Consider the following 11,065-nt stretch of genomic DNA (forward strand, 5'->3'; position numbering starts at 1 on the left):
TAGTGGTGAGTACAATGCAAGGCACAGAACAGGTCTACACTAAACACCATGTGTTATTATTATCTTCTTCTTGTTTTTCTTTTTTGTTTGTTTGGTTTTTTTTTTTTTTTTTGAGACATGGTCTCACTCTGTCACCCAGGCTGTGCAGTGCAGTGGCATGATCACAGCTCACTGTAGCTTCAATGTCCCAGCCTCAAGCAGTCCTCCTGCCTCAGTCTCCCCAGTAGCTGGCCCTACAGGCATGTCACCATGCCTGGCTATTTTTTTTTCATTTCAAGTTTCAATGAAAGCTTGTATACAAGATTCCTTTATTCTTTATCCAATTGTTTCTTCCTTGTATTTGCCCCTTTCTCTTCCTACTTGGTAAGATTCGGCTTTCCGTTCAAGAATCTCTTTGCAGTCCTTGTCCAGTTTTAGCCTAGCGCTAACCACCTTGCTGGGGTGAATGCCTATGTGGACAGTTGTGCCATTAGCCTTTTCCTGCTGCACCTGTTCAATGTAGGTGACCTATTTCTTCTTGTAAACTAGGACTACTTTGCCAGTTTGCTGACCTTTTTAGTGCCTGTGTACAACCTGAACTTCATCATCCTTTCGGATGGTCATGGATTAAACATTGTACTTCTGTCTCAGCTCTTTGCAAAGAGAGGAAGACCTAATATTCCTGAGAATGTGAGAAAGGGCATTGAAATGCCTTTTGCGGTATTTGCTTTGATCACAAGTCACAAAGGGATTGAACTTCACTTTGGCCACTGCCGCTTTGGTGACGGACACAAAAGGGAAGAGCTATTTTTTTATTCTTCATTTTTTATTTTTATGTAGAGACAAGGGTCTCCCTATGTTGCCCAGGCTGGTCTTGAACTCCTGGGCTCAAGTGATCCTCCTGCCTTGACCTCCCAGAGTGTTGAGACTACAGGCGTGAGCCACCGTGCCCGGCCTATTATCTTCTTATTTATCTTGACGCACAGAGCGACAGCAGTCTGCGGTCTGCCTTCTTCACCCTGACAGCCGATCCTCTGCATCCATCCTCAGGATCAATCCTCAGGGTTATGTCTCTTAAATTAAAAGACTGCTATGTATGCTTGAATCTAAAATTCAATCTTGTTACTGATTCCAAGATACTTAGAGAAAGTTTCCTAATAGAGTTATTGGCTGCAGGGCAGCATCTGCTCATTCGTTTCTGTTTTCTCATCTGAGGAATTTCTCTGCCCTTTGCACTCCATGAGGATTTCCACAGCTGGCCTCATTCCGCAGGAAGAGCTTGAGGAGGCACAGTTCTGTTGGACACCTCTCCTTGCTGCTAGCTGGGTGATTCTTTGTAATCCCCTCTCCTGAATATTACTATATACCCTACTTCATCCTCAAGCTCTGGGCAAGAAAATACACTTCTTTTTTAGTTGACTGTTACATTTTTATCAAAATTAAAAAATAATTCGGAAAGATTGAAAAAAGTCATCAGGCCTATCCTGCCATTCCCCACTTCTGACTTCTCAATTTAACTGTTTGAGCTGTATCTCTGCATTTTATTTAAAAACCAGTCAATCTATTACTAGCTTATTTTTTTCAGTTTTATACATGTATTATTTATTGACGTTTTACTGTGGAAGAGGAGAATTTGGCTTTTTTAGACCTCTTATCTTCAATACAAATACATACAAGACAAACACATATGTATTTCCTTTCTCCATATAATAATTACATCATAATTTTGGCGTAGAGCAATATTCACTACGTACATGATTATAACTATGTTAACATTAATCATGGCTGAGTCATAGATTATTCTGTTATCTCCAATTATTATGTTTCCATTCTTTTTTTTTTTTTCTGGAGACGGACTCTTGCTCTGTTGCCCAGGCTGGAGTGCAGTGGTGTGATCTTGGCTCACTGGGTTCAAATGATTCTCCTGCCTCAGCCTCCCGAGTAGCTGGAATTACAGGTGCGTGCCACCATGCCCAGCTGATTTTTGTACTTTTAGTAGAGACAAGGTTTCACCATGTTGGTCAGGCTGGTGTTGAACTCCTGACCTCCTGATCCGCCTGCCTTGGACTCCAAAAATGCTAGGATTACGGGTGTGAGCCACAGCGCCCAGCCACTCCTCTATGTTTTTTTAAGTGTGTAGTTTCTGTAGTTTTTCTTCTCTTTTTGTGTTACTCATGGGAGATATACTCTATCTCTCAATATTTTCATTAAAATTTTCATTTCTACTCTCAAATGTCTTATTTTAAAGAACATTTTATTCTCTGATGTTCCTTTTTCTTGTATGATGTGATGTTCTATTTGTTCTTATTTTATAGGTGCAATATCTTTTCTAATTTCTCTGAGGTAATGCATTATGTGTATTTTGCAATATCTTTCTTTCCCCTGAGATGTCTTTTTGTGTGTTTATTTTTCTAATATTAGAGGTTTTTAAAATGACTGGTGCTTCTTAGCTCTTTGTTCACATTCATAAATGAATCAAGAAAAATTATTTAGAAGCACAACATTCCCAGACGAAGCTTTGATTGGTGGACTTCAACATTTGGGTGAGGCCTCAGCTACTTCACTGTGCCATCTCTGAATATCAGGACCCGTAAGTCTCTTCTACTGTTGTGTCAGTATACTCAGAAAGAGACCTCCTAGTCCCTAGCCTGTCAGGTGTAAGCTGGCTGCCAACATCCTGGGAAACTCGGAGAGGATGGGGCCTGGAGGGGGGATGTGGAAGGAGTCTTAGTCAATGCCCCTGTTTTCATGGGACTTTTGGTCTTGGATACATGTGTCATCCCTGAGTATAGAGTGCTCTAGGTTCAACTTTTCCTGGTTCCCGTTGAAGATAGAGTAACGACAGCTTATTGACTTCAGGGATCTAACGGCTTCTGTGCAGACATTTTAACCAGCCTTTATTTAGCCTTCTAATTTCGACACTTTTTGAGTTCCTGAGGCTTCCTAATAATCCGTACTATAAATTTGGGCATTGGGGCTACTGCACTTCCAGTTTAGGTTTCTGTTTTCCTTGGTCTGCTAAGTTGGTTACCCATCCATCTGTTTTGCAAAACAGCATTTTGTTGCTGTAATCTCCAGTCTCTTTTTCATTACTGAAGGTTATGTCTTTTGCAATTTCTTAATTATCATTTTAGTGAGGCTTGGGAAGAAGCAGGTGTAAACTCATATGATAAAGCTCACGGGTAAATGGAAATTCTTTGGGAGGTACTTTGTCACCCTTCTCTGAGGGGCATGTGTAGGTTTACCAAGCACAGAAGACAGTTCTTTTCTTCTTTACATACATTTTCCTTCCTGACAGCAGCCAGACTTTTTTTTTCCGGGATTTAACTCTTTATTTTTTTTAGTTTTTTTATTTTTAGCTGGATGAAACTAACCAGGAGTCCTGCTCTCTCCTATTCAGGTCCTTTTCTCTCTTATGCTAAAGAATCAGTTTGATTCTTTCTTCTTGAGATTTGAATCTTCAGAAGAAGTAAAAACAAGTGTGAAAGTATTTGGAATTTATCCACCTCCCGTCCACGGCATCCTAACCAGGTTCCTTCTTCTATTAGGACCATTCCTGGTTTTCCTGCCTTCTAGGCTCCAGAAACTGTCTTGGTTCCTATCGATTTCTAGTGTGGTTCTTCAGGCTTCCAGTCAATTCCATTAACTTCTGATAATGTTTCAATGAATGTCTCTTTTGTTTAAGTTAGCTTTAATTGTGTACAACCAAAGAACCACAATTGATGCAGAAACTCAGTAGTTTATTTGATTTTGAAACAATTTCTTATGTTTTGTAGTTTCAAGGCTGAGAAACAACAACAACAGAAAAAAACAAATTTAGGTGTTTTCTTTTTCTGCCAAAGTAATGGATTACTTCATGATATGAATTCATATTTTCATGAAATAACTTTTGTGAAAGAATTAGAAGACTAGGACCCCAATATTAGTAAACTATTGCTGCAAAAAGCTGTCGTGACAAAAAGTCACAATATATCAGTGGCAAGTGATAAGCATTTATTTCTTGCTAATGTATCTGTGGATGACTGAAGTGGCTCTTCTTCAAGATGCAGATTTGCAGTTTGGCTGGAGCTGTTCTATTCAATGCATTTAATTCTGGGGCCAAGCCAAAAGGGCAGAAGCTATTCAGGTTATATTCTTATTAAAATAATGGCAAAAAAATGATGTACGGAAAGCCCAACTGCATATGTTAATTTCAAGCCTTTGCTCATGTCTCATCAAATATCGCATTGGCCAAAGCAAGTCACCTAGCCAAACTCACATTGAGAAGACAGGGAACTCCACCTACCATGAGGCCATTTGATGTGTGATGTGAGATACCATTTCAGGGAAGTGAAGAATTTTGACAAATACTTCAATCTACCAGTCTTCCCTATTAATCATGATTATCCACACGCTTATATTCCCTCCAACTTCATCTAATCCTGATATCAGGCCAGAAAGTCCAGGATCTTGTGATATAAGGCAAATCTAGATGTGCTTTTCTTTGAGTCAGAGACCTACAAATAATAAAGACAATTTTACTGTTTACACCTAACATACAATTGTGGCGTGAGAGCACAATAACAGAAATAAACACTTCCATTAGAAAGAGAAAGAGTGGTAGGCATATAGCGGTTACTGCTCAATATTTGTTCCAAAGCCTGCTGTACAAATATTTCTGGGTCCTTCTATCCTGGGGCAAGGAATGTTTCATGATTAAGTTTTAGTTATTTTCTTTAGGAGTGGCATCTTAATCTATTATTCTAAAAGCTCTTGGTTCTGCATACTGGAAGTCCTTTACTTTTCCATCCTTACCCAGCTTCTTAATTCTGGAAGACTGAAGACTCAGAGGTATTTTTTTTTTATTATTATTATACTTTAAGTTTTAGGGTACATGTGCACAATGTGCAGGTTTGTTACATATGTATACATGTGCAGCCTCAGCTTTTTAAAGCCCAGGCTGCTGACACTTTTGCCAATATAATTCTCTCAGAAACATTATGTGTTTTCTATGTATTTGATTCCATTTAACTCCATGCGCCAAAAACACACCACAATTCTGGGTCTTCAAGAAATGAAATAGGCTGGGTGCCATGGCTCATGCCTGTAATACCAGCACTTTGGGAGGCCAAGGTGGGCAAATCACCTGAGATCAGGAGTTCAAGACCAGCCAGGCCAACACGGTGAAACCCCGTCTCTACTAAAAATACAAAAATTAGCTGGGCATGGTGGCACATGCCTGTAGTCCCAACTACTTGGTAGGCTGAGGCAGGAGAATCGCTTGAACCTGGGAAGCAGAGGTTGCAGTGAGCTGAGATTGTGCCACTACACTCCAGCCTGGGTGATAGAGTGAGACTCCATCTCAAAAAAAAAAAAAAAAAATAGGCATACCATTACAGCCTTGCTATATTTTTAGAACACGCATGAGTCCCAATGAACACAAGTCTGTTGAGCCACAAAGACAGAGAATTATGGCCCTTTACCTAATTCCCAGAAATGGTTCCATCAGACCCAGATCCCTCCAATGAAGACTAGGTTACTTCAAGGATAAATGCTGCTATAATAACCACAAATGAGGTATGTGAACCTTCTTCCAAGCCTTCGCCTAAGGGTTCTACTACTACTTACTTGGTTTAAACAGCTGTGAAAAAATGCCCCAGACCTTCAGGAACTACTGGATGCTGGCTCTGAGAAAATACTATTTCCCGAGGAATACTAATTACCACTGCTTCTCCCTATCAGAGAAAGGGCTCCTGAGACTCAAGAAACAAATTGGGTCCTGTCCAGTTTGCCTCAAAATAGGTCAAACATATTCCTGAACCCATATGGTTGTCATTCTCCTGGTTCTTGAATGTATATTTGGCAACGATATTCTTAACAATTGATAGAAGTCCGTTTTCTGATAATTCAGAGAAGACGTTCTCTTTCTTTTAAATGCCAGCCTCAAAAGTATTTAGAGAATATCTTCATATTTTTCCTTAGACTTTGATGCCTTAGAGTTTCTGATATCACATTCTTTCCTGAGTATTCACCTTGGGTCTTTTCCTCTGGGTGAGCTTGAACTGGTCAACATGTTTGTTGAAATGGTGCCCAGAATAGCATGGATTATTTCAGAGATGATATGAAAAGGGAATATGCTTGGGGATTATTAGTTCCTGGGAAAGAAGCATTATTAATGTAGCTAACATGGAAGTTTGTGTTTAAAGATATATCACGTTACTCATTTTCAACTTATGAACAACTAAAGGTACAGAGATTTTTCACTTCATTTATTAACAAGACAGAGTTTTCCTATCCCATGCTTGTAAAATTGATTTTTTAACATTTTTTAGGATAAAAAGTAACATATGTTCACTAAATGAAAATTGAAAATGTGAAAAAATGAAAAAAAACCCCATCATCCATAAAAATAGGTGTATTTTCTCAGCAATGTTTGCTCTCCATGATTTAAAAAATACAAGCATGATTATAAAATCGAACATACTAATTCTAAAATTATTTTTTTCTGATAGAATATACAATATTACTAATAGTAGAAAAAAAATAAATACGGGAAAGTTTAAAGAAGACAGCTTTTACCACAAATGATATTGAGTATTTCTGCCTGTGTTTATTTGCCATCTGCATATCTTCTTTGGTGCAATGTCTAATAAAATATTTTGAATATCTTAAAAATCAAATTGTTCATTTTATGATTGAGTGCTGTTGTTGTTGTTGTTACACAGCCAAGTAAGATTCACTAAATCTTCATTTGGCATGGCAAAGGTAACTCTACTGTTTCCATGGAAAATTGCTCTAAAAACCAACAGAGAAGGTCTCAGAAAAGTCCCCTTTCTGTGGGTCTAACAGTGTTCCTCTACCTTGTTTTCTGCCCAATCTCAACTTTTCTTTAAAAGAAAATCAAAACTTATCTATAGATGTACATGTAAGTAGAGATCACTTTCTGAAATACTAATTGAAAATTTAGAACTATACCTGTAGAATTTTGTGAAGACCATAGAATGAATGAGAACTATATTGCTCTTATCACCCAAAATATAGCCAGTTTTACTTTCTAAAACTTATGGATTGACATATAGGTCAGGTAATAACTCTAGAGCTTTATAATAGAACATTATTGGCATTTATAAAATATATCTATTTAATTATATTATCACCTAACAATGACCATACAGTGGATAAGAGAGTAATTTGAAAATGTCCTTATAGAAACTTCTCTGCCTATAAGGAGATATTAATAAATATGAACGGATATTCTACCTACCTATGGATCTGGAAAAGCATTTATTCACTAATACATTGTATTTGTGTTCTCTAATTTAGCATCATCTTTTCATCTTGCTTGATTTTCCTGCAGCTAAACATTTGTAGTTTCCCCCCTACAAAAAGCAATGACAATCTTTCTTATAAATTACATTCTCTGATTTCCTTGTCAACCTGCTTCAAGAAAATCCATGTGTTCAGAACACTTGCTTGCGGTCTGCCCCACAGCAAATGGTTGTTTAACCCAAATATCTGAGCAGCAAACTGAGCTGATCCTTCTGGAGAAAGGGTGGTTGAGCAGCCGAGACCGCTGGGTAGTCGAGGAGAAGACCACACATCCTGAGCTCCCCAGTCTGCTTGAGCGGAGGACAGCTGATAACTGGATATGCAGTATTCCCGGATGTCACTGGTCCCAAACCATTTCTTCTGCCTGCCACTGCCACAAACACAGTGGGAATGCCATCCCCTTCACACTCAACTTTAATCCTCAGTTTTATCTGGTCCTTTATGCACAGATGTTACTTGAAGTTCTCATGGAATGCCAAGATTTCCACAGGCCTTCTTGATTTTTCCACAGCGGCCAAGATCAGAAGTAGAGCATACCAATACTGCCATCCTGCACGGACTTTCTAATTTCAAAAGCAATGCTTCTCTCTCTGCAACCCACTCTAACTTTTTCTTTACCATCTTGAGCCCTTCAGGAGTTACTTCTTTGAGGTCCTGATGAGGCTGTTTGTCTTTCTGTTGGCTTCCATCTACTGAAGGCCAGAGTCTCCAGGAATCATTATCAATAACATCAGCAAGAACAATTTCTTTGGGGGTTACATCAACACCAAATTTGATCTTCATATCAACCAGTGTACAGTTCTGGGGCAACCAAGATTTCTCCAGTATTTCAGAAAAAAGCCTATGTAGTATGACATGATATCCACTTCAGTTTGGCCTATGAGAAGTTCACCAAAGCAAAATTTTGTAGCAATTAGCTGTCCCTGAGATGACTGTGGGTCATTACCGGCATCATCCTTGAAAAACATCTCCACTTTAGGTGGGTAAAACTTATATCCTTCCTTGTCATCACGATTTCTTTTGAGAAAAGAATCAGTTACTTTTCTTCTGCAAACCCATTCAGTTGGAATCATTTCACACTCGGGAGCAGCAAAAGCTGTCTGTTTCCCCACATTTTCTGGTGAAAGCAGTTTTGACAGTTGCTTCCTGTAACAACTGTAAAATACAACTGGTAATTTTATTTGAGATTGCAGCTTTTACCTTTTACTTCTGGGTGATTCTTTCTCTCTCTCTCTCTCTCTCCTTTTTTTTTTTTTTTTTTGAGACAGAGTCTCGCTCTGTCGCCCAGGCTGGAGTGCAGTGGCACGAGCATAGTGGCACGAGTGCAGCAGCACGAGCTAGGCTGACTGCAAGCCCCGCCTCCCGGGTTAACGCCATTCTCCTGGCTCAGCCTCCCGAGTAGCTGAGACTACAGGCGGCCGCCACCATGCCCAGCTAATTTTTTGTATTTTTAGTAGAGACAGGGTTTCACCGTGTTAGCCGGGATGGTCTCTCCTGACCTCATAATCCTCCCCCCTCGGCCTCCCAAAGTGTTGCCACCGCGCCTGGCCCGGGTGATTCTTTCTAACTGCATTTCCTGCTGTTATCTGATCCTTGAACTGCAGGAGGATTTTTTCTGGACTATCTAATAATTTATGGATTTTGTTTTACCCTCATTCAGTTTTTTACCAATACTTAGTACCTCAGCTGTTGCCAATATCCTGAGTGGGCTGAAGGTTGTGACCCCACTGGGAAGAGAGGCAGAAATCTCGGATACAGGTTCTTCATCAGAAATGCCTTTTGCAGATATTTTCTCCTGGTGTATAGCTTGTCTTCTAAGGTTCTGAACAGTGTCTTACAAAGAGCAGAAGTTCTTTGATGAATCACTATCAATTTTATCTTCATGATTGAGATTAGACTTCATGTCTATTAAGTCTTTGTTTAATCCAAGGTATCAATTTGTGGTCTTACGATTTCTTCTGAATTTTTATCTTTTCTTACACTTCAGTTTATAATTCATTTTTATTTTTACATATGGTGTGAGGTATGGGTCAAGATTTAAAAAATTTTGCAAATGGATGTTCAAGTTTTTCAGACCATTTGTTGAAAAAATTCTCTTTTCTGCACTGAGTTTTCTTTGTACCTTTATCATATATTAATTGGTAATTTATATGTGAGTCTCTATCTGGACTTTGTTTTGTTACAGTGATTTATGTGTCTGTCCTTTCACCAATACTACATTGTTTTGATTAATGTAGCTTTATACTTTAATCTTGATCTATACATCTTGATTAATGTGTCTTGAAATGAAATAATTAAGTCCTTGGGCTTTGTTCTTTTCAAAATTATATCAGCTCTTGTACTTCCTTTGATTTTTTTCCATATAAATTTTAGAATTAGCTTGTCGATTTCTCCAAAAAGAATATTTCTGGGATTTTTTGTAAGATTGCATGGAATCTATGGAAGGTTAATTTATGATTAACATTAATAAATTAATATAACAATGTTGAGACTTGCAAATCTTGAATAAGGAACGTCTCATATTTGTTTAGGTCTTTGATTTTTTTCACTGGCGTTTTGGAGTTTTCAATATGCAGATTGTACACCTGTATAAACATATTTTGTTAAATTTATACCAAATTGTTTCTTATTTTTGTTATTATTATAATAGCACTGCTGGAAAATTTTCAGTTTCTCTTGGTACTATATAGAATGTAGACAGAAATGTGATTTTGTGTATTAAATTTACATTGGCTTTCTAACTATTGACCTTGCTAAATTTACTAATTAGTTCTAATACTTTTCTTGTAGATTCTTACAATTTTCTAAATATACAATCATATCATCTGCAAAGAGAAACATTTTTACTTCTTCTATTCTAATCTGTAGGTCTTTTTTTTTTTTTTTTTTAATTTCTTCCCTTATTGCACTTAGAATTTTCAGTGTGTCTAAAAAGAGTAGTAAGAATGGACTTCTCAGCCTTATTCCTGATTTTGGGGGCAAAGCATTTGGTCTTTTAGCATTAACTCTGATGTTAGTAGCCCATTTTGTAGATACTCTCCCTCAGTTTGAGGAAGTTCCTTTCTATTATTAATTGCTGAGAATTTTTGTTATGATTGGATTTCAAATTTTGTCCAATGATTTTCTGCATCTCTTGAGATGAGCAATGTTTTTCTTCTTTTGTCTACTGATGTGGTGAAATAATTTAATTAACTTTTGAATGCTTAACTATCTTTTCACGATGAAATAAACCTCACTTGGTAATGATATATTATCTTTTTTTACATATTGTTGGATTGTAAGTGCTAGCATTTGATTGAATATTTTCATATCTATGCTGTGAGGGATATTTCGTCTGTAGTTTTCTTATAATGTCTTTGTTTTTAATATCAGGTAATGCTGAGTTTATAAAATGAGCTGGGTGTCATTCCCTCCCCTTTTATCTTATGGAAAAAATTGTGTATAATTATATTACCTTTTTCTGCAATGTTAGGAAAAATGTGTTAGTACAGCCATCTGGACTTGAAGATTTTTCTTTGACAATTTTAAACCACAAATTCAGTTTCTTTAATATATACTAGCTTATTCAAGATACCTATTTCTTCTTCAGTGAGTTTTGCTGCTGTGTCATGTATGACACATGTATGATTTATTTTTATCTTTATAAATGACTAAGAAGGATCTGAAATAATTTTCTAACCTTCATTCCGAAAATTGATAATTTGTGTCTTCTCTCTTTTTATCTTGGCTGATATAGCTAGTCACTATTAATTTATGGACCTTTTTCAAAGGAACAACT

At 37.5% G+C, this 11,065-nt stretch overlaps 2 pseudogenes; both read right to left on the bottom strand.

The window, feature by feature from the left end:
• Nucleotides 1-315: 315 nt before the first annotated feature.
• Nucleotides 316-1,244, bottom strand: LOC129485481 (large ribosomal subunit protein uL24-like; annotated as a pseudogene).
• Nucleotides 1,245-7,362: 6,118 nt separating this feature from the next.
• Nucleotides 7,363-9,190, bottom strand: LOC129485482 (bifunctional phosphoribosylaminoimidazole carboxylase/phosphoribosylaminoimidazole succinocarboxamide synthetase-like; annotated as a pseudogene).
• Nucleotides 9,191-11,065: the final 1,875 nt, after the last annotated feature.

Source organism: Symphalangus syndactylus, chromosome 6 (genome assembly GCF_028878055.3).
Source record: "Symphalangus syndactylus isolate Jambi chromosome 6, NHGRI_mSymSyn1-v2.1_pri, whole genome shotgun sequence".
NCBI classification, from domain to species: Eukaryota; Metazoa; Chordata; class Mammalia; order Primates; family Hylobatidae; genus Symphalangus; species Symphalangus syndactylus.